Here is a 24,891-nt window from a genome sequence, read left to right as displayed (position 1 = left end):
GTCTCTCATCATACATGATAAATCTGGATGCTAGAAGTCAACTTCAAATAGGCTTTTTCTAGAGAATGCCAAAGGATAGCAACTCACGTGGATTATTTTAATAAAGCCAAAGGGCACTGACCTGATGGGTCTATTTTAAAAGTCACTTGTCAGTTTGTCTTTCTGACATCCAAATTTCATAGGTTAAGCCAAAGGTTTACAGTTTTAGGGGTGAATGGATTCACGAAACGGTTTATACAAAATGGTTTTTTGCTCTTTAGTCATTTTTGTTAAAATCAGAAAGAAAAAAAAAAAACTCTGTTGTGAGTTTCATTGCATCCCACAAAAAGATATGTTGAAGTTCTAACTCCTGGTACATGTGAACACGACCTTATTTGGAGTAGGGTGGGCCCCTTATTCAACATGACTAGCATTGCTATGAGAAAACACAGACACAGATATGCAGATAAAGGCAGACATTAGAATGATGGATCTACAAGCCAAGGAATGCAAGAAATTCTGGCAACACCAGAGGCCAGGAGTGAGGCATAGAACAGACTCTCCCTCAGTGCCCTCTACAATAGACGAAACTTGCCAATACCTTGATCATGAACTTCTAGCTTCCAGAATTGTGAGAAATAAATTTCTGTTGTTTTTAGTCATCAAGTTTGTGAAACTTATTTATGGCAGTTCTGGGAAACTAATACACTAACCAAAATTATAGTCCTGTAGACATAACTTCAAGGATCAATATGATCATAAATAATCTCTTCCTGTTTTCTACAGTCTCCCATTCATTTCTTCATTTCTTAAAGCTACACCATGCCATCAATAAAGCCTTCAACTTCAGTTGGAAAAGACTATAAAATAAAAATACAGGTGAATATTCACCAGCAGAAGCAGAAACTTATAAAGCATGAGTCACATTTAGGTGGTGACTCTGGCAAGACGTTCTGGGTCAGATTTCGGTTTTGCTCGGAGAAAGAGGCTTATAACTCCCTTGGTAAAATTCGTGCTCTCCCTGCTAACAGGCATTCTTTCTTCAAATGAAAGAAGTACTGGGGAAAATATTTGTCTGAAAAGCCCCTCCCCCCCAAAAAATTGTCACCTTCTGGGTTATTTTAAATACTATTTTTCTACTTTTGTCCTCATTTTCCTAAATTTTCCTAAATTTCTATTTTCCTGGTTCTGGACTTAGAAAGGGAACACAAATGCACATAAAACTTTGATATCATTTTTCTCCTTAGAAACAAAAAATGAAATTGTTTATTTTTTAACATTTAGAACTATGGGTAGAATTTCTTCATGTGTTGTGATTTTCATGGCAAAGTCCTTAAACTGTGGCAAAAGAATGAAAGTAAAAGAGTTGAACTTCCATTGCAATTTTCCTTTTCCTTTACTCAGAAAGTCACATTGCTGGGGACCTGTATTTCTCGGCATCAACAAATGAGGCGGTAGACTTTGAATGGTCCCAGAATTTAGGGTCACTTGCTGTTAATTGGGTTATACACAATACCTAATTGGCTAGAAGGAAATATTTGTATTACCTATGCATTGCAAGGTGTGTGTTAGGACAAACAAGGTCATCCTTGAGCAATGATAGGAGCCAGACATTGCCTGATGAAGAGCTTTATAATAACACTTTTCTCAAGCTTTCCTCTATTGCCACACAACATAACCTTGTGAATTTCTACTTCCTCCTGTCTTTGTAGCTCTCTCAAAGAAGTTACTAGCACTTTGAATCACAGCATCAAAAATCACGATTGAATTTTTTCCCTTTCTCTTCGTACTAGGGGGCCTCAGATTTAGTCTAAAGAGACACAGGAGGTCTTATGGCAATGTGCTGGCTAGTTAAGACTAGTCAGGCTTGTAAAACAAGTGTGAGCTCATAAATATACTTTTCTGATAGAATATAAAGGTACCAGTGTTACCTGTAAAGGTACCAATGGAATTGTTATATTGGATAATATTGGGAGATGCTCTTTAGAGGTCTGTAAACCATGTGGTCTTCTGAATCCCAAACCCTAAACTAGTCAAAGGCTATGTAATTAATTGCATGGTTTTATGTCTTGCCTCCCAAATCCTTGTCTGTATGTCCTCTGGGGTTGGAAAGCAAGTATTGATTGAGCATATTTCCTTACTTAAATCCTTTCTTATACTCTATGAATTAAAGCTCTCATATGTCCATTAGAATGGAATGTTTTTTTGTTTTTGTTTTTTTTTAACATCTCTTTTTCAGGTCTCGCTTCTCAAATGGAAATAACATAAAAACAATTTCCGAGCCCATAATTGCTTTTTATTTCAAGGTTCTGTGGTCACTTAACGCATCCCATTTACCAATACATTGCCTGTATGCAAGTCTGGATCCCCAGACTAGTCATACAACACCAATAATTTAACCAGATAGCATTAGAGACAAATGATTTTTGCTGGGGTTGGGGGAAAGTTGGCCAGTTTAGAAAGTAAATCTGCCAACTCCATCAGCGGAAGCCTGGGGGGTTTGGTTTTTAGGTTTTTTTTATATGCTTCATTGCCCTTTAGTGCTGGATTCAACCAGCCTTATTTTACTTGCCTGAAGCAGCATCTCAGAACCTTGTTCTTGGCACACAGCTCTGGCAAGTGCTCTGTGGTTACTACAGGGCACTGCTCAGATCTTTCTTCCCCAATCCCTTTCCAAACTCCTGCCATTGTCCCAGAGAAGAGTATCTAATGGCTCACACTGCCCTGGAATGTGTTTAAGCAAATTCTGAAAGCCTGCCAGGGTCACTGAGCACAGAGGCCCCTAAAGCTTTTTCTTAAACACGCTTATGTAGTCATCAGTCTATAGCTGTGCCAAGAGCTTCTGCCCACACTATTTAGGACATTGAGATTCTCCATAGGAGAGAGCCTTTAGTTAAATGTGCCCTATTACATGGGTTGGCACATTTATCACGTATTGTCATACTTAGATACGTTTCAGTAAATATCTATTAAATGAATGAATTCTTTTGAAAGGTATTGGGGCTTTCCCTAGAGAGTATGGAAATGAAATGCTAACCATACACAATGCTTAAGGGTACAGCACTGAACATTTTGTTTGGAGTCCTCTTGCGAGAGGAAATAATGGAGCTTAAAGTAAACCGAAAGATATTTTCTTGATGAGATTGTCCCTCTCCAAAACACTTCCAATTGCAGCTGAATGAAGCTAAGAACAGAGAACACAGCTCTGGTAAAGAAGTTGTAAATATCTTTTGGGGTCTCTGCTTAACTAGGTTGGCTCATTCTGGTTAGGAAGGACCCATCTTTTCCAGGGAAGTATAGAGAAATTTGTGAAGATTACATAATGAAATGATAGCCCGTTCCAACTAAGAAGAATATTTAGGTTCATTATACTTAAGCAACAGTCTTCAGAGACTGCAAAGTTGGTCTTAGTACCAATTGCCACTTTTCATTGTTAAGAGAATAATAACAAAAGAAGTGCTCTCCGTAGCAGAACAGTCTGGATTCATGTGTGTGACCTCGTGGCTCTTGTCCTCCCCATCTGTACAGGATTAATTTCTGTCTTTTGCTCAAGGACCTATGTTACTAAGTCTTTGTCTTAATTTTTTTTTTAAATATGTTTCCATTATAGACAGAGTTTATGCACTGCATTTTTGTCAGTTGACTTCTAAGGGAGGGTTTGCCCACTCCAATGTGCTCTGGCTGACTTTCTCTCTATGTAGGCAGAATCCCTCCCCAGGGAGCATCCCTTGTGCACCCCACCATGGCCCTGCCTGTGTAACTAAGCATCTCTCCTTCCACCCAGCAATACCAGCTTCAGAAACTACAATTCAATTACTTCGTGTGCAATATCATGTACATTCCAGAAGTTCTAAAATGAAGTTATCTGATGGGTACAGTGCTCCTGAGAATGTTTCTGTCAGGTCAGGAAATCCCAGCATTTAACAAAGTCAAACCTAGAAACATAATGTAGAATTTTTAATTCTTATAATTAAACTTATAATTTTAATTCGTGTAATGAACTTATAATTGCCTTTTTTTAATAGTAATGTTGTCCAAAGCCTATATATTTTGTGAAGCAGGGCAGAGTTTATCTTGTTCATTAATATATTCCCAGAACCTAGTTCAGAGCCAAGAACATAAAGGCAGTTAATGTTTGTTTTGATTTGCACTATCATAGTGTCTAGCACTGGCATGCCATTAAAGGGGGATGAATCGATGCCCTTTGGTCTGTCTGGTATATGCTGAATTAACTTACATCAACTTCAGGGGTTTCCGGCCCCACTTCTATTATATTGTAGTAGCATTCTCATATTTTCACTCACCTAGAAGATGTTCTCAATTATCTTTCATGTCAAGCACAGACTTGGCACATGGAAGGAGTTTATAGAATGAATGAATAAGTGACCTTTGGAGGGTTTAGTATCCTAATGGGCAACAATAATTTGGGAGGCTGGGTATAAAACAGGGGACAGGAAACAGGTGAGACTCTCCACTCAGATCCAGTTGTTGGAGACAGAACTGGTACAAGAGGGAGCTTTCCAGGCTTTAGTAAGGTAGTTGAATTAAAGCAGCAGTTGTCCATTTTGTCCACTGTTTTGTGAGTAATCTCTTCCCATTTGCCGTTGGAGGCTTCTCACCACACATGCTGAGCTTTTCATGCAAGTATCTTTGTAGACAGAGAAGAAAGGTTTTAAGTTAGAGAATAAATTAAATGCTTTTAAATATTTTTATTAAAATATTTAATAAGACAGCATAGTAGAGTGAGTAAGAGCACAGATTCTCAAGCAGACTCTAGATTTGAATCAGGCAGGCTGTGTGACCTGGAGCAAGTTATTTAAATACTCTGTGCCTCAGTTTCCTCAACCGCAAAATGGGAATAAAGACAATAATACCTACCTAATTTATATGGTCGTTATGGGGATGAAATGAGTTAATCTTTGTAAAATACTTATATCAATGAATGACCTATAGTAAAAATATATAAATGTGTGTTAAATATAAACAATGATCTTTGAAGAAAGGAAGATAAGGACATTGCCATGTATGTTAGCCTCTGGTCTCTGATTCTGTTGCATATAGTCTATAATTCTTGTCTTCTTTAGAGGATGTAGAAGTCAATGACGTCTGCATGAGATTTAAGGAGCACGATTTATTGATTGAAATGTTGCATCTGGTGTAGAGTTAAGCCTCTCCTGCCCAATGAGATGTCTGAAATGGAGCCACAGTTAATTACTCTTTGATGACTTGGTTTTCTTTCTGCTTTCAAAATCTAGGGGAATTTCCATTAGAGTTTGGCAGAAACTCTGCTCTCTAATCCACACTGCAAACCATGAGTTTTCATCAGAAGCTGGAGGGAAGAACTGGTTTTCAAACCATTTAATTGCCCTTTAAAGACATACCTTGCTTAGTTCATCTGATTTTTGAGTTAAATGATTTCTCCTGATCCAGGAGGGGCCTCGCCACTCAGTTTCTCATCCTCACTCTATCAGTGACTGTTTCCGGTGACTAAAGCAACCACATGCACATTTATGTTCTAAATTTAATCAGGTGACATGCTGCTTACTGATTCATTTGAGTGTACAGCAAAATGCTCTCAGAAGGACTAAAGGAAACCAGAGCTCCTGCCATCATGAAAAGAAATGTTTGTGGACTCTGGCTTTTTTCTTATAAGGCAGGTATCTACCAAGGCTGAGGCCAGAGGGATGAAAATAAAAGTCAGAGAAAATGGGTAGAGAATTAAAATACTTGGAAAGTCCAGGGACAAAGGTAGAATATAGAGACTCGAGGGATGGGTTTGGTAAGAGGCAGAACTAGAGGCAGCACAAAGGGATGCGTGCCTAGGAACACTGATCTGCATGCTACCTGAATATCTGCATTCCTGCCTGACATGGTTGTCTTGTTTGAATGACTACTTTAATTCAAACATTCCATCCATCTGGCAAGATTTAACAATGTTCATATCACCATCCCTGCTCTGACATTATGGGCTGAGCTGAATTCAGAGTCAAAGAAACTGTTTATAACAGTTACAAACCTTTATTTTGAATTTGAGAGAAATCTATGGGCTTGGAATGACATATACTTGTGTTTCCAAATTCCATTCTTTATTCCTCTTAATACTCATATAGACTATCTCTTCTTCGAGGACCAAGTCCCAAATCCTTACATATGGCAGATCTCAAAGGCAATTCATAATGGGTACCTGTCTTCAGTTTATGGACCCTCCTAAAAAAGCACGAAGTTCCCACCACCGCCTGATGCCTGCTACTGAAAATTTGAACACACCCTTCCCTCTTCCTTTACCAGATTCCTGACAGGTCCCAAGGATGGAACTGTCAAATCAAACTTACACAGAGATCTTACCCAGGCTCAAACTTTACTAATGATTTCAAGGAAACAAGTAATCAATGGGCATAAGGTAAGCAGAAACTTGTCTAGGACTGTCAACTCGGGTCCCTAGGCCCTTTCTCAAAATACGAGATTGTTTCTGGCTCAAGTGAAATGTGAGGTCTCTAAGTGATGTGTGTGGGTCAGATAACTTACACAGAAGAGGGCCATTTTGGTTTTGAAATTTCTCCGCTTTATACTCAGCTGGTTCTATGGCTTACATGACTTTTCAGAGAGCTCGATCCCATAAATTCATAAATTCCAGTTTTGCTTATCAGAAGCAATAGTAGGCAATCTTGTATACATGACTAAACCTTTCCTTAGAGAAGAACTCTCCTCCTAGCAATTCCATTATTTTGCTTGGCAGGAGACCTGTCATTAGTATCTTCACAAGGAGATTAATCCAGGTCACCTTTATTTCCTGCAACCCATTCTCCCTGCCCACTGAACAACAGGGAGAATGAACTACAGATCTGCTACTAATCTTGTCCTCCAGTAATAAAGTGGCTGCTTACTGAGAAAGGCTGGGGAAGCACTGTCTAGGGAATCCACGTTGAAAGCAAACATTACAGAGTCTACTTGTCATAGGAAAGATCCATGTTCTGAGACCTCCCAAAACAGCAGGTAGCGAGAAACTTTTTCTCTATTTGAGTTGAGAATACTTCAGCCCAGTGATTTTTTCCTCCCTCATTATGTTTTGCTTAATTTCACCAAGCTATCACCATTTCTTGTGAGAAGGAAGGAATCCAGCTCTAGAAAATGCTCTTGGGCACAGAGCAAAACCGCAATGTGAACCACAGAGAGCAGGTGCATCGTCTCCCTGGGAGATGTTCCAGTTTTATGGACAGTCTATTTGAGGCAAAATCCATTCAGATCTTGCAGTGATGCTCATTTGAAGTAGCCCATCTTTGATTACACTCTTTATGTGACTCTGGAATGGAAGCAAAATTAGTTGTTACTGGTGAGGACTGGATGACTGATGCTTTATCACCAAAAGGAGCATAAAACAGATTCAATGATATACCCAGAGTACAACAGTATTTACTTTGGGGCTCAAATTTAAAAGTCCAGGCTCAAAATCTCATTTTTAATCCAAGGTGGAGACTGTGGCCATGTGATTGTTGTCAACATCATGCATAACCAAGAATGACAGCTGCTGCCCTGTGATGAGTATTTACTCCATGACAGACTCCATCCAAAGCTCTTCGCATAAGTGATTTCATTTTAGTTGAAAAGTCCTGAAGGCAGCATTCATCTCTACTTGAGGCACAGAACAAGTTAGCGGCAGAACTAAGATTCGAACCTAGGTCTAATATGGCTTTGTCCTTAATGAGAATTTGAAGAGGGAGCATTAACTTCTCCCTCTAAACAGAGACCTGCTAGAAACCTGCCATGAAAAGATGTGTTTACTTTTCTTAATTTCTGAGTGCAGAGAATGCCTATGGATTTCACAAGATGACTCTACTTCTAGGTAAACATAAAATAGCATAATATCAAAGAATTTAGGTAAAGTACTGGAAAATTAAAGGCTAGACTTTGATTAAACAGAACGTACTGAGATGCCCTGAAAGATAACCAGGAAACTCTCAAAATTATCACTGCCTTAAAATGAAGATTAAGCCAGACCCCTGTTTTGCTAAGGCATTGGTCCTGTAGATGTTTCACCAACCATTTCTGTTGTTGATACACAGATCCTTATTTTACTCTTCCAAGTTTCTTCGAAGTCATATGAAATGGTGTAGCTTTCAATTTCCTAGGTACTATAATTTCACAAGAATAGCATACTTTAAAAACACAATGTAAGGAAAGCATTTAATTCTTATGAGTTGTGGTTCTCCATTAACACATACTGATAAAACATATGCTATGTGCCGGGCATAAAGTTTTAAAAAATGAACAAATGCAACATTAGCCTTAGAGAACCTCATAGCTTAGCAATTAGAATATATTAGGCTTGCAAGAAGCACTGCTTCAGAGGTTTAATATCTTTGCTGCATTAAAAATGCAGTAAGTTTTAGGGAACTAAGGACACGTTGCTCACTCCCCGAATCTGATGTGAGACCGTAGGAGTACAGCTCAGTGAGTGCTCCTAGGTAAGCCATTGAACCACTGTAAGCCTTAGCTTCCTCATGCATAACAGAGAATCCCCTCCCCCGCTCATCTTATGCCATCATCATGAGGGCAAATAAGAAAATACATAAACATTTTGAAGACTGTGTCAAGTACTTGAAGGCATAGGTTTTTGTTTGTTTTGCTCCTTTTACATTCTTACCATCTAAAACAATGACTGAGTCATAATACATGCACAATATACATTTATTAAATGAATACACACAATAGCAAAAAAATCTTGCCTTTTCACTTTAAACAGTTCAAAGTTTTCATAATTGAATATTTTTTACAAAAGGAAACAAACCTCATTTTGTATAACTTCTAGAGTCACCACATATCAGGACTGGGAGAGAGCTTACAGAGCACCTAGTCCAGCCTTGCTGGCTGACTTGAATTTCCCGACTTGGTCTTTGCTGGGGGCTTGTCCAGCCTGTTCCACATCACAGCCACAGAGGGAGCTCTCCCTTGGCAGAAGTTCACCTCACTCAGCTGAAACTTGCCTCCACGTGAGGCTACAGAACAATTCTGCCTCAGCTCCTCCACCCTCAAATATTTAAAGACAGTTATCCCATCTCCCTGCCTTCAGATTTCTTGTGTCTAGGCTCAATCAAATAATTTATATACTTAGGGCACTTAATAACTATATTTCTTGTTAGAAAGATAAGTAGAAATTGAGAATTTTAAAACAAAAACTTTTACTACTATATGACTGCTGTTACCCATGCAGGCTCTTATGAAGGTGGGCTTTTCTGGCACCACCAATTGCTAAACATCTGAAAAATGTCTGCAAATGTAAAACGAATATTAAAGTACAGAGAGAACAACTGCTGTGAATTTTGTCACATCTGCCATTATATAAGATAAATGCAAATATAATTTCAGCAAAAAAAATATAGAAAAAAATCTGGAATCTACTTGTCTATCAATAATGAGATAGATAAATTGTGGAACCTCTCAATGAAATATTATAGCTATTAATAGTTGATGCTTATAAAGATTATATAATGAAGTAGAAAATGCTTATAATGGGATTAAGTGAAAAAAAAACATGAATTTATCAGTACCATATGATTACTAGGTGAACAGTCATAAACAGCCATATTTTACAACAGTCTAAAATCAAAATGCTATCATTGATAGTTTTATGCCAGTAAGGTTATAGATCATTTTCTTCTTTTCAGCTTTTTATAAAGTGCTGATGCTACTTTTAAAATAATGAAAATTTAAACATTAAAATAATAAAAATTTATTTCTTTCTGAGCTTTTTTATACACAAACACACATACCCAGATACACATGCACACACTTCTTTTTTCCTCTTCTTTTTCTCTTCTTCCTCTCATTCTTCATCTTCTTCACATTGAGTCATTTTCTACAAAAAAGAGACACGTATTTTGGTGGAATTGGAAATATTAAGCATATTTTAGAATTTGAGGAGAGGCAGAAGTATGCTGAATGCTTTTAGCACATGGGGCACATTCCATTCTTGTTAAGCATTAGTTTCCTCATCTGTAAAATGAGGATAATAATGTCTATTTCATAGGATTGCTGTGAGGATCAGATGTGATGTCTACAAGGCACTTGGCATGGCATGAAGTATGTGCTCTGAGGATTATTGACTTCTACTCTGAGATAATTGCAAAATTCCAATGCATTGAAATTGTGCATGTGTGTGTATATGTATAGAAATGTGAGTTGTCCAGGAAGGCTGGAGGGGAAGGGACCAGTGGTGACAGGGCTGTGGCTGAGAGGTAGAGTCAGTCTCCCCCAGGTAAGTTCAGCAGGGGCCTGACTGCCTGATGCTCCTGGGAGATGAGGCAGAAACAAGGAGCGTGTGGAATATACTGGACAGGTTTTAGACCGGCAGTGCTGAGGAATCTGCAAGAATTCAGGTAGCAGTGGACTCCCACTTAAGCAGTGGCATTTTGGGGAGTGTGTTTGGGGCAGCTTGTGTTCTACGATGGCCGGGATACATTGGCTTGGATACGAACTGAAACCAGAGAATTAAGTCCTTCATGTAAAGACGGTGAAAAGAAAATTTCCCTGAGGCAAAGAGACTGGGAAGAGAAAGGTAGAAGGAAAGTAGACTCCATGGGAAGATGATGCCATGCAGTGCTGCAGGACTTCATCTTGCTCACCGATAGATCGACCTGAAGACTGAGAGAGGCATGAATGTGTACAGGACACTCATGCGGCTGTAACCTCCAATGTCAGAGCTGGAGTCAATGTGTTTTTCCATTTTGGAATTATTGCTGCATGCTTTATATTGGCTGTGATACGATTTAAGGACTTAACGATTTAAGGATTTAAGGAATAATAGGAAGCAAGGAGCCAGGACAAGCTATTCTCTCTTTTCCATTTGCTGTTGGAAAGTCGATGAGCCCAGAACCAATACACTGAAGCTTCCTCATTATTGCGTGATAGTAAACAAATAAGAAGCCACCAGAAATTCACTCCCAAATGCACAATTTGATTTTGAGGAAAAGAAATATTCTTGTATTAGAGCTTCAGGCTACAAGTTATCGCCTTGAAACTGCGGTTTCTCCCTGGCGCACTGTGTCTCTCTCTGGTAGTGTAATATGTATTCTAGTTGACATTTCAGAGTGGCTGGCAGCTCCATCTTCTTGACTGAATGCCAAACATGAACTAAAATACATTTGATGTTTTGTCTGCCTGATGCCACGCTCTGTGGGTGGTAGTCTGTGCAGTTCTGCCAGAGGAACAATAGGATTGGTATAAGAGGGAAGTTCTCAGCAAATACTCGAGCACTGGAAGGGAGAGAATGGAATGGATACCACGAGGAGGGGCCCTGGGTGTGCATGTGCATGCATATGGTGTTCCCTTGTGTATGCTTGCTCCATGAAACAAGGGGGAATAGTTGGCAAGGGAAAGCAGTTTACATATATTGAGGAATAATTTGTTAATTTGAAAGGAGCAGCAGTATACAGCTAAGGCAAGGCAATGAAACTCACTTTATGCAAAGAGCAAGGAAGATGTGACAATCCTTAAATCCCCTAGGAAAATTGGTGGAGAGCTTCTACCATTAATGACTTGGGAGAGATTCCTGATTAGGGATCTGCAGCCTCTGCATCTCACATCTCAGAGGTTCAGATTTCTGAACACTCACCTCCTATTTATTTTCTGAAACTTAATGGAGCAACTGTTTCATTGAATCGAGTTGTGCTGCTCCTTTGGACAACTTTGCATAGTAAAGTATATATGTGTTTGTTGTGTGTAATTTTGCCTTAGATTTGGATGGATAATAGATTATCCTATTCTTTGAAAAAAACTATCAAGTTGGACAGGTAACTGTGTCAAATTATATGTGAAAACGATGTCCATTTTCCTTTCTCATTTTCTTCAGCTGATCCTTGCCTCATTTTTGGACTCACTGAAACACTGCCAAGTTTTCCTCATCCAGACACATTAATTATTAGAGATGTGTCTTTCTCTGAGACAGGTCTAGATTTTACTGCTTTCTGCTGGGTGCACTGGCATGGGTCCCAGTCAACTGGAAAATAAATTAAGCTGTCCCAAGTCTTGGGCCAACATAGAGCCCCTGCCTTCTGGATCCTGAAAGCTGCCAGCCAGCCCCTTGCTAGCAAGCCATACCCGAGCCCACGGTCCCTTATTCACTCTCTACCTCCTTTAACCTATCTTCTCTCCACCTCTGCAGTAGATTTTCCTAATGTCTCCAGGTTTTTTCCCAGTTCATTCTGTTTCCAAACCTTTATTACTCATCTACTTGGTAACACCTTTGCTGTGTTTCATTGTTTATCTTTTCCATGAGAAATTTTTTAACTAGATGACCTCACCTTGTACAGCTGGAAGCGCGTATCTCTTGTGTTTTTTCATGTATCTATCCTCCCCTTCCCCAAAGTTTCCCATTCTGGGTAGAGTCCAGGATAAAGCAAGGTATTCACCGTTGAATGAATAAATGCCTAAATTTCCCAAAGGATGATTCAGATAATTTATTTTTGCCTCCAGCATTTACTTTGATTTATTTTCTTATTCTATTTGCTGATATCTTATTTTATCAGTTATTTCCTCTCTCAACTCTGTCTTCAACTTCTCTCTTGCTTCTGGGTCCTTTCTCTCAATCTGTAAAAACATTTAAATCTCTCTTATCTGAAACAAACAAATGAATAAAAACAAAACAAAACAAAACCAATGCAGCCTTTTCCTTAACTGTGCATCCCATTCACTTATTCAACATATGTTACTGTACCTCCTATGTGCCAGTTATTGCTGCCGGTGATGGAGACAGAACAGTTGCTTCCCTGCAGGAGCTAGCGAGGGGACTCAGATAATAAATATACAAACAACAAAAGCTACTGCAGCTCTGTTACTCAAGGTTAGGACATTTGGTGCCTTCATTAGAACATCTTCCATCAGCCCTACCTGTGGGCTGATGTGGCCTTAGTGACAGAGTGTGGGCGGATTTCAGTCTCCTGGTCCCCTGGGCCTTCACAGACTTGCACAAATGTCCTCAGAAGTCCCTCTATATTCCCCCTCCCCAGCCTCCTTAAAGGAGTAGCCTGAAATAACAGCCTTACTCCTTAACCAGCAGCAATCTGGCATCCGTTCCCACCACATGACCTCCATGCAGAGGCCAATGGGCTTTGGTTCTTAATCATGACCTTGGGCCTTGGACACTCTTGCCCATTTCTCCATGAGGTTCCACCTTCTCTTCTTCACCTCCTATTTCTCTAGTTGTCTTCCTGCCAGTTTCGTGTTCCGAGCTTCTAATATCAGCCCTCTTCTCTTGTCTTCACTTCATGTTCCCAGGTCAATCTTACCCGTTGCCTCGTCTTTAACCACATCTCTCCACTGATGGATCCTAAGTTGTTTTCAGATGGCCATTCTCACATTCCTGAGATCTACCTCATGGGCATGTGACCAGTGCAGTGGCACAAGACTCCATGCTTAGAAGGGCCCTCATTTGAGATCTAATGCTCTGTGGTCACCATATTGAACTTCTTAAATATGTTATTTTTTGAATTCTAAATTTCTGTTTTGTAAACCTATTGCTTTGCTAGTGCTGGCATAACAAAATACCATAGACTGGGTAGCTTAAACTACAGAAGTTTACTTTATTACAGTTTTGGAGACTGGAAGTCCAAGATCAAGGTTCCAGCTGAGTTGATTTGCTCTGAGGGCCATAGGGAAGGATCTGTTTCAGGTCTCTCTCCTGAACTTGCAGATGGCTGTCCTCTTGCTGCTTCACATGGGTGTCCTCTGTGCATGAGTGCCCTTGGTGTCTGTGTCCTAATCTCTTCTTTTTATAAAAACATCAGTTGGATTAGATTAGGGGTCACCTATATGACCTCATTTAATCTTAATTACCTCTAGAGGTCCTGTCTCTAAATATAGTCACATTATGAGGTACTTGGAGTTAGGAGTTCAACATAGGAATTTGGGGAACACAATTCAGCCTATAACAGTAAATGAAGTCTGGCGGGGCCATGGAGCATGCACTAAGCACTAAGAGTCTTGGCTCATTGTGGTTCTGCTTTCCGCTGCCTCTCTGGGACATGGTCTCAGTTGCCAGCTCCCTGCCTCCTGGCCTGCCAGCTGCCCAGTTACCCACTCCTTCTATCCTCAGAGGGAACCTGAGTATAGATGTTTGGAAGGTCGGGATCTAGCCATCGTTGTCCAGACCTGGCAGCGTGACTGCACGTTTGGAGGTGAGTTAGCAGAGACAAGCCTCGTACCCACTGCCAGGTATCCAGTGTATCCTGGCTGATATTGCAATCCCTTGGAGGTTACCTGTGGCCCATGGCTTGGGCAGTGGCCGTGGCAAGGGAAACATACTCCCCACGCCCCAGTCCTGGGTCAGTTAGCACTTTTGAGAATTTGACTAAAGCTTTCAAACCTCTCCTGTAAAAAGTTCACGTTCATAGACATCCATGATTTTATACATTTTCAGGGTGTAATGGACTCCGGGAAGTTAATTTATGGACCCCTCGAGGTTTGGCTCTTCTTACCTTTCCAGCCTCATCTCAATACCGCTCTTACTATCCTGCAGCCTTTTTGAGTTATTGTAATCTTCTCTGAATGCATTTCTTTTCTTTCTTTCTTCTATATCTTTGCATATGATCTTTATTCTGTCTACCATTCACTTGTCTTCATTACCATTATAACAAACTACTATATCTCCTTCAGAATTAGAATTACATTCCATCTTCTCAGTGAATCCTTAGTGTCATTTCTACTTTCCCGTCACCTAATGTAAAACAAAGTATTCCTTAGGGTTTCTATGCATCTCTTTCGTAAGGTGCATAACACTAAAGTCTGACTATTCCTAACTTATCTGTCCCTTTTACTATAGTGAAAGCAGCTTTGAGGGCAAGAACTGTGGGATTTTTTCCAATTTTATTGACATACAATTGACATAGACCACTGTAAAAGTTTAAGTTGTACAGTATAATGGTTTTACTTACATATATCATAAAATGATGACCACAGTAAGTTTAGTTGGCGTCCATTATTTCACATGGATACAATTAAAAAAGAAAAAAAAAGTTTTTCATTGTAAAAAGAACTCAAGACTTGTTCTCCTAACAACTTTCCTATATATCATACAGTAGCATTAACTATCGTTACCATGCCGTATGTTACAACACTTAAACTTATTTATCTTACAACTTGAAGTTTGTACCTTTTGACCACTTTCATCCAATCCCCCCAAGAACTGTGTTTTATCATTGCTATTTTCACAGTGGTTGGGGCAGAGCTGAACACAGTAAATATAAATATTTGTTGAAAGCTCAAATGAATGCATGCATCAATGAATGATTGAATGAGGAGCAGCATGAGGTTGTGGTGAATCAAACAGTCCTGGGTTTAAATCTTGGCTCTATCCTTGACTAGTATTGTGACCTTGGGGAAATTGCTCTTAACCCTCACTTTTCCAATTTCAGAATGGGACAAGTAGAACTTACCTCACAGTAAACAGTTGTCAATTTATATTGACAAGCAACAACTATGACTACATATAACTCAGTCCTATCAGTAAAATTCTGTGAGCTTGAAAGTTATTTTTCAATGAAAAGATGAAATTAAGGAACAATGAAGCTGTGTTCTTGTAGTTTCATTTATTAACCAGAAACTACTCATGAAATATCCACTGGTATGGAGAAATTAAATATAAAGCTGACCTAGGGAGGAATAAAAGGAGGCTATTTTAGAGTTAACTCTAAAATGACAGAGGCTATAAGTAAGGTATCAGATTTTAGAGTAAGAGTTTATTTGTAACTGAGGCAATGAGGAAGGCTTCCTGGAAGAAGCGACATTTGAGATGGCCCTTGAAGGTAAGGCCGGAAGCTATTGCTGGCACTGGGGGTGGGGTGAGGGAATGAATGCAGCCATGGAGAGGCACAGATACTTAGGAGAGAAATGGGAGCTCTGCCACCCTGTTGATGTTTCTCCCACCGAGTGCTGCAGTTTCAGCCTCTGCAACTGATGGTTAGTGGCCTTGCTACATAGTACAATGTGCCCTTGTTCTCTGCCTCAAGGGCCGTTGGCACTCTGCCCCCAAAAGGCCATCTGATTCTGACTGCTAAGGCAAAGACTGGCCTGTCTGCACTGCTGCCTTTTAGCAGCAGCAGTTCTGTCGCTCTGCATGTTCTCTCCCCGCCCCCCACCTCTCTTCCTCTCTCTTCTTCTCTCCTTAAATTCTCATGCCCCCACCCCTTTCCCCTTTGGCGGCCATCAACTTGTTACCTCTATCTATGGCTCTGTTTCTGTTTTATGTCGTTCGATCATTTTTATTTATTTATTTATTTTAGATTCTACATGTAAGTGAAATCATGCAGTACTTGTCTTTTTCCGTCTCACTTATTTCACTTAGCATAATACCCTCTAGGCTCCTCCATATTGTCGCAAATGGCAAGCTTTCATTCTGTTCCTTCCTTCCTTCCTTTCTTCCTTCTATTGCTCTGCTCTCTGACCAGCTTTACCACACTCTGCTGACATGCAGTATAGGTTCTACTGCCTTGGTGATGAATTACATTCCCATGAACAGGAATATGCAATGAAATCAATGTGGAGAATTAGGAAAGGACTAATGAGTTTCATCAAAGATGGTTAAATTATGTCACCTAGAATTAAACTGCCTGTGGATGCGGCTGAGGAGTATGCATACAGCTGTAAAGATGGTTTGCAAAATATTTTATTTTACATGTCATAATGAAACTAGCTTTAAAAAAAAAATCAATGAATCTGATGTCATTTCCAGGAATCCTTTTCTGGCACCAGGAGACTGAGTTAATCATATAACTGGAAGCCTGTATGGGTGCTGCTTCTGCTGCATTTCCCCTACTGCAGTATGGTCTGCTTAAGCTGGGTACCAGGCTTCCTGAGATTGAAGGCAAGTTCCTCTGTTTGCTGTTATGTGACTGGGCAGTTCATTTAATCTCTTTAAACTACAGTTTCCTCATCTGTGATTGGGAATGGTAATAACACTACCTGATAAAGTAACTGTGAGTTGTAAAAGAAGTGACCCATACGATAAAGAACATCAGGGCGTGGAATACTTTCTCTCTAGATACCTGCGTAACTTGTTGGCTCATCTTAAGTTCTGTACTCAAAAGGTATCAGTTTTCTCTACAGCACGTATCGCTATTTTACATACTATATATTTTACCTATATTTATTGCCTGTCTCTTCACTAGAATATAAGCTACAGGAGGCCATACCCCTAGTGCCCAGATCAGTGTCCGGTATAGAATATGGACTCGATAAATATTTACCGGGTGTAAGGAATGAGCCACATCTGGTAACTTGAAACTACTCCCAGCCCAATCCTATTCTTTGGGGCCCCTGTTTGGGGAGACATTTGACTGACCGTTGGCATCTGTATGTACCAGGCAGCAGGAGGAGGTACTAAAATTGAGGTAGTAATTTAAATAGTGATGGAGGCTCCAGCCCGACTGAACTTGAACCCAATGCTAATTTTTTTTCATAAATCTCACTCATGCTGTCCCACTCCTGTGTAATTCAAACTTGGCTCGAGGGACCCACTGCAGAGCTTGGGGAAGGTGGAGTATAAAGAATATTCTCATATTCCTGTTCTCTTTCCTCCTGGCAGGGTCTTACCCACACTGTGAGTGGAGGGCAGCGTTATCAGAAGACAGTCCTGCAAAGCTCGTTTCCTCTTGGTCTTGGCGTCCTCGAGCCGGGGAGGCGGCCCCTGCACCCCGCACCGCCCCCGGTCGGGAGCGCGCGTCCCCGCCCCGAGCACCGCAGCGCCGGGAACGACTAGCCCAGACCTGGGCTACCAGAGGAGGCAGCGCCGGACGGTGCTCAGAGCAGCGGCGCCCGTGGGCCGGGGCGGACCAGCCGGTAACCGCGAGCGGGAGGGGGCGCCCAGGGACGCGCAAAGCTAGGGCGCAGGGTGCGTGAGGTCTCGCCGAAGGCAGTCGGGCTCGATCAGGTTCGGGGTGGTTTGGTTGGGATTTTTGGGGGGGCGGGGTGGGGAGGATGGGAGTGGGATGAAGAGAGGGTTTGAGGGTGCCCAGGGGAAGAGTGGGGTCCCCGTGGAGAGCAGCCAAGTTTAAAACCTTTCTCTGAGCCAGGCGATGTGTTTCCCGTCGGCGGGCGTTGCAAAAGACTGGAGACAGGGGCGCTAGGGGCTTGGGTGGGTTTCCTTCTCTCTGCTGAGGAGGGTCGGGTCACACCTGAAGGTAAGAAAACTTTCCATGCCCTGCCCGCTTGCCCCTTTGTGTCCAGCAACTGAGAAACCCTTTCAGTGCGGGGTCCTTGCGGGTCAAGGCGAAATGAACGCTCTGTTCTCTGACCCGGGGTGCGTGTCCCTGCAGTGGGCAGGGTTCTCAGGATGAACCCTGCTTGACAGTGTATTCATTTTGTTTGTACTGGGGAGCCTGCGTCCCGTTCATTTTACTGATGAGAGGGAAATATTGGGTTTGTTTTTCTCCCTTTTGCATCCTTTCCTTGTAATTAGTTAAGGAAGACAAAGAATCGCCTCATTAGAGACTTGTTTTGAGGTTTTGTGGTTTCCGCAGCAGTTTAGATGAATCGAGGAATCTGTTATTACCCTGGATTTAATCTGACGACAATATAACACTCCGTGGTCTTCTGAAAGCAAAGGGAGCTTGGAGGAAGTGTCTGTGCTATTCCAGGGAATAGAAGGGAACACCCATAAATAAATTCTTTAGAAAATCGCAAAGGCAAGCAGCAGTATTTCCAATTTATACGTGAAGAAAATTAGGTCGAGATATTAAATAAAATTTCCAGCTGAATCCCCCAGTTAATAGTGGCGAGCAGGGGTCTGGAAACCAGAACAGTGAGTCTAGTGTCCCTTAGGTCACACAGGGCACATCACCGGGAAAGCAGGAAGGTGGTCTGGGCCTGCAAGGTAAGGTCCAGAAGGCAAGAGGCCACCATGAGCTGGAGTGCCCACAACAGGGGAGTTTTGTTCTGGTCAGCAAGATAATTCAAGGTTTACAGAAGATGAGGTGATACTAACAGGTGACAGAAGACAGAGTCGCTCCCAAGTCTACTTCTTTCTTTTCAAAATGGGAAGGCCAGCCAAACCTCTTTAAAAGGGTCTTGAAGACTAGAACTGGTCTGAGTTGTTCAAGGCCCAAATAATAGACATCTAGAGCATGAAAGTGTTCGCAGTAACCTTTGAGCAGGCTTGAGAGATGAGAGTAGAACCAGGAGACTTTTCAAAAGAGGGAAACATTAAATCCTGGCAGCATTCCAAAATAAATTATTAAAGATAGCTAGAGATCACCTTAGAAGGAATTTCTGAAGACAATTTATGCCAAACTAACTTATTTCTCTTTTCTAGCAAACTACTGGTCTGTAGATTGGGGCATGCCAAATCTATTATTTTTCCAATGTGTGTTATGATTCAGGAAGGTGATGATATCAGTGTAGTGAATTACATCAGCACTTTTAAAACATAGAATCAGTAGAAGGGAAGAGAAGACATCTGAGTTCATTGTCTGTGCCAGGCTAAGTATTGTTTTGTGAACTGAGTGTGTGTGTGTGTGTGTGTGTGTGTGTGTGTGTGTGTGTGTGTGTGTGTGTTGTTTTGCATTGTTTATCCTGCTGCTTCTGCTTGGGCATGCATACCTATCCCTGGCTGCCTTCATTTGTTCTTTCAGGCTAACCCCACTCTGCTCAGAGTAGGGATCACTTTTTCCTTGCAGATTATTTCATCAGCACCTTCTGGAAAATATAGCCTCCTCCTCCCCGTTTTCCTAGGCCCCCAGATGTTGAGGTATTTTGCTATCAGAATTCATCTCCAAATCCTTTATCGTTGACCTTTTAATGTCTTGGTTTGACAGCATCTTGGTTAGTTTTTTCTAATGTATAGTCCCCATTGGTCCTCACAGCTAGATAGCTGTTATTTACATTTCACAAATGGCGGTTCCCAAAGTTAGGGACCTACAAAGAATTCAGTCACTGACACCCTTCTTCATCATGGATAATCTAAAGCTTGTCCTACCTTTGCAGAGGCATTTGACAAAGTCTTATACTGTTCCCAAGGATAAGATGGGATTGAAAAGTAGACATAAACCAAAGCTCTTCAGAGAGGTAGCAACTACAATTCTGGGAGGATACTCTATGAGACCCATTTTTATATGGATAAGAGATACTAATATTAGAATGTTGAGCTCATAGTGGGGTTGAAGGTCTAGATCTGCATTTAGGTTCAAAGAGTAAATTTAAAAAGTAAAGGATGGAGTGGCCCCTCTGAGCAGCACTTTATGTGAGAGAAAAAAACATGGGAGTTTCAATGGCACACCAAGTTTTCACAGAACCATAGTGCGAAGTTGCTGTTCCATAGCAAACTTGGGTTATATTGATTAGGACAGGCATTTTTAAATAGATATTTGTATGGAGCTTATTATGTGCCAGGCACGGTTATGCTTGTTTCACAATTTGATCTCAGTCCCTGTAATAACCCCATGAGTAGTGAATGTAATTAGCACCATTCCCATTTCTCAGATGAAAAGGCTGAGGCACAGAGGGATTAAGTAATTTTCCTAAGATTACATAACCAATAAGCAGTAGTGCTACGAATACAACTTGAGCCCTTCACTACTTTGGCATTTGGGTCAAAGGAGCCCATGTCCACTCAGTGTCTCATTTTGGGTTGCCCCTTTGTAGAAGACAGAGACCAACTTCAAGATATCCTGAGGAAGGCGACCTGGATGACAAGGGTCTGAATAAGGAACGGGAAGCATTTAACTTGGTAAAAAGGAGCCTTGGCCAGCTATGATGTCAGTCCTCAGATATCTGAAGAAGGGAAGTAGGCTTGGTCTCCCTGTAGGAGACCAGCATACAGCAGGACCAAAGCTGGGTGGTCTTCTGTCAGGAATGAGGAGATTCTATGCTGGGTGAGAGGGGTGTTGAATTTTGTGTGTCTGAATGCCCCCTTTCAGTGTTCAAATTCCTTAATTTTATTAGATATTTAAGAGTAAAATGAACTTTAAAAAATAACTGGAAATTAAAAGTGTATCCTAAACACTTATGTGTGTGTATAAAACAGGGTATTAAATCAAAGTTTTGACTGAGACAAACATTCTTATGTGAAATTCCATAGAAAAGTGCCAGACTGACCATGAAGAAGAAAATTCGATGTAGATGTTTGAGGACTTTTCCATAACTCACGAAACACTGGTCACTTTAAGAATGTAAAGATTGAGAGTGGAGACTTTGTTAAAGAGATTTCTTTGAAGGGATCTATTTTCATTTCCTTTGTCCCAAACCTAGTTTGGGGGGCCTTTTGTGGGACTACTAGTTGAGCTATACATGTATTTCCTGCATTGGGACTACAGGATCACCCACTTTCCCAGAGTTTGTCAGGGTAAAAGATGGCTGAAGATGTCCTGAGGACTAGATGGGGCCCTTGTGAGCAACAGGGCTGACCCAGGCCACTCTAAATTTAGCCCAATAGTGAGAGCACAGCAGCAGCTAGAGTTTCCAGAAATCCAGAAGCTAATGTAGGAGTGAACAGTCAGTTGAAGGAAAAGGAATATCAGTGAAGCACCCATACAGAGTTTTTAAAGATAATCAAGACAGTCCTGTCTTCTTGCTTTGATCTTGGAGGAGGGAGAAACTGTTCAACAGTTGAGCATAAGCTGGAGAAAGAGAAAAGAGGTCAATCGCCCCCCAGTCCCTGTAGGAGACCAGCATGCAGCAGGACCTAGACAGCTTAGGGCAGGAGATTTAGTGTTATAACCAGGCTGGAGTTTCTTTTGTTTCAAGACTGCACGTGTTCATTCTTCTGAGACTTAGAAGTGGTTGTCTAAGCAGAAAAGTCTGGGACCGCTCACATGTTTATCTGAGGCAGAGAGGATGAATCTGCTGAATGCCTTTTAAGAGGCAGTGGAAGAGAAAATTAAAATTGTTTGATCAGGTCCCATAAGTTCTGCCAGTTCAGCATATGGCTTATATATGATTTGGTTGAAATAGTAAAGAGTAGCAGTCTGTTTGCTTGATATTACATAAACTTCAGACAATGGAAGAATTAGAGGTAGGAGTATTGAGAAAAGGGAAGGAAATATTTACTTGCTGGGAGTGCAGAGAGTCAGGCTTCAGAAAACTGGCTCATCATATGAAAACACAATAAACGCTGGAAAGAAAATAACCCATAAAATTACCAGGGTTCTCAAGTGTACATTAACCTGTTGTTCATGGTTGAAAACTTTTTTACATGATTATCATATTTCCCCAAAGTCACGACATATCTTCAGACATTCCCATAGCAAACCATCAGGGAAAAAATTATTTTTTTGGTAGGGAATCAAGCTTATGGGACATGTTCAAGGTTTTATTATTTTGGAGACCAGCTTTAAGACAGGATGATCATGTTATTTCTGGTTTATTTCGGGGTGCAAAGCGATTTTTTTTCATGACTGGAGTACGAGAAGTGCTTAATCCTGTTGGAAAGAGGGAAGTATGCATTTTTGCTTTTCCTTTTTTGCGAACGTGATTCTTCATTATGATGCTGCTGAGATGTGAAGTAAAAAAGCAGAAACTGAGAATCTATGATGCTAAAATTAGGAATGTTAAAGTCTGAGTTTAATTGTTGCTTGTGTTTGTGTTACTAAGATTTATGCAATATTTGCCTGACTGGAGAACATTGCTAAGTTTCATAATGCTAAAAGTAAAAATAACTTACCAGCTTCAAATAATTATTCTCCTCAAAGGTGCATTTGTTTTTCCTGTGCATGTCCTTGGTAACAGAAAAAGCAACAATCAAAAGCAAAGGCGGAGCAGGCCGAGGGAGCAGTTTCTGACAGGTTAGCTCTGAAGTTGCCTGGTTGATGAGGGAAGAAAAATTAGGAGATGAGGGAAGATACGTGGTTGTAAACATCACCTGTCTTTCTGTACATCTTTGTATAGATTTTCCCAGAAAGTATAATTCTGTCTTGTGTAAAAAAAGAATAAAAAGAAACATTTAAGATAAAGATCTGGAAACTATATCATGTAAGCCTATATATATTCCTACCAAAGTTTTTTTTTTTTAAAGTTTCCACTAAATTACCTCAACAGGAGAAGAGAGTTAACCCATATTTCTGGGAGTCGAAAGCAGTGGCCAAAGCTTCCAGAAGCAAGTGTGTGTTTATCTTGAACATTCATTTGATATTTGCAGTTCGCTCTGTAACATTATCTGTACTTGTTTAATACAAAAGTAACTCTCCAAGTCTTCTCTTAAAATTGATGCTCCAAGAGTACCAGGTATACCTGAGGCTCTGAGGTTTATTTGGCATTCTGTGACTCAGGCAAGCAGATGGGGAATCTGCTTTCTCCCCCTTACTTTACCAGGCCCTCTTTGGTTCTCTTCTGGCTGGACCCTTCTGTGCAAGTTGAGGGGGCTCCAGGGTGCCTGGAGCCTGACAGCATTTGCTCTGGTTTTCTTGTAATCGGGGCTTGTACTAAGGTGGCAGTGGGTGAGGTAGGTGGAGAAACCGGAAAAGGCACACCTCCTAGTTGAAGAATCCCAGACCCAGGAGGATAAAATGATCATTAGAAAATGTCTCTTTCTTGCTGCTCTGTTTCTACCTCTTAAATAAACCACCGCATTGGTTTAAATTTCTTTTTCTGTGGAGTAGAGATGGAAATACCCAGTTTCTCTCCTTTTCTTTCTTTCTTTCTTTCTTTTTTTTTTTGGTTGTCAAAAGAATGATTTCACTCAGGGCTATAAAGAACAGTGTGTGCTGCTTGGAGACAGATACCATGAGCAAAACTACAAAGTAGGCTTGTTTGCCAAATCATCCTCAAATCAGGAGACCTCGGATCTCACTCTCCTGAGTCTTACTGTCCCACGTGCTTCAAAAAATTCCACTAATTAAAATGGAAAGGGTGGTGGTTTCCCTCGTACCATTAAAATGCTAATTCACCTGGCCTTGATGTTTTATAAAGCAGCTATGTAAATTCGTGGGAAGTTTGAGTGAGAGGCCAATTCTGATCCTCAGGGAGTCTGATTTATACTCGCTTCTTATTACAGTGAGAGATTCAAGTCATCCATGCGATGGAATTTGAGGGAAGGAGAGAGTCCTGTGGGCCCAGTAATTGGACAGGTCTCTGTGGGAGGAAGTGGGAACTGAGCCCTACCTTCAGAGAGATGGGACCCTGGAGAGGCGGGCAATGGCAGTCCAGGCTGGCAGGTGCTACTAGAGTGCATAAGGACTCAGGGGACCATCTTTGAGGGTCCCTCCCAGTTTCCTGTGCCATAACGAGCCCTCCTTTTCTCAATGAGCCTTTGTACCCGTTGTCCGTTTGTGTGGTCAGGTTTTTGTGCGGCTCCTTAACTTGTGCATGTATGTATTTGAGAGGATGAATTTCAAGGGGGGAAAGACAGGATGGTTCTAAATATGAGCCTGAATTCTTCAAGGTTATAGGCCTTGACATTTCAACCTCTACTAAATCTTTCATAGTCAAGCTCATAGTGTTTAGAATATTTTTGTTGGGCTGAATAGACGCATACCAATTTTAGCATGTTCAAAATTAGTGCTCTTTCTCCTTGAAGGACATGTTGATGAGAATGTAATAAATGTATTTGTTGAAGGTGGCATATACTGGGATAGATTAATGGCATTTTGAAAATGGTTTTTGTTACAAAAATATAATTGTTGTTTAGTTACAGTAATAATGATTGGTATAAAGTAAATCATTTTTAATGGACTTTCTAAGACAATTTATATCATTAATCAAACAGAACATCATTTTTTAAAAATTAATCTCAGCAACTATATTAGTTTTGCAATACTTCCATAATAAAATACCAAAGATTGAGTGGCTTAAGCAACAGAAAATTATTTTCTCATTATTCTGGAGACTGGAAGTCCAAGATCAAGGTGTCAGCAGAGTTGATTTTCTCTGAGGGCCACGGGAAGGATCTGTTCCAGGTCTCTCTCCTTGGCTTGCAGATGGCTGTCCTCTGGCTGT

The 24,891-nt window shown here is 40.8% G+C and overlaps 1 protein-coding gene across 4 annotated transcripts in view; it reads left to right on the top strand.

Moving 5' to 3' along the window:
- Positions 1–17,555: 17,555 nt before the first annotated feature.
- The window catches only part of MRAP2 (melanocortin 2 receptor accessory protein 2), a 39,649-nt gene continuing 32,313 nt past the window's right edge, over positions 17,556–24,891 (top strand). The window contains exon 1 of one of the 4 annotated variants that reach the window (XM_039853312.1): positions 17,556–17,805. The gene's annotated coding sequence lies outside the window, so the exon portion shown is untranslated. The other 3 variants (XM_039853309.1, XM_039853311.1, XM_039853310.1) reach the window with 3 other exon arrangements.

This window comes from Pteropus medius, unplaced genomic scaffold (genome assembly GCF_902729225.1).
Source record: "Pteropus medius unplaced genomic scaffold, Ma_sr-lr_union100, whole genome shotgun sequence".
Taxonomy (NCBI): domain Eukaryota; kingdom Metazoa; phylum Chordata; class Mammalia; order Chiroptera; family Pteropodidae; genus Pteropus; species Pteropus medius.
This window is presented reverse-complemented; position numbering and strand designations above follow the sequence as displayed.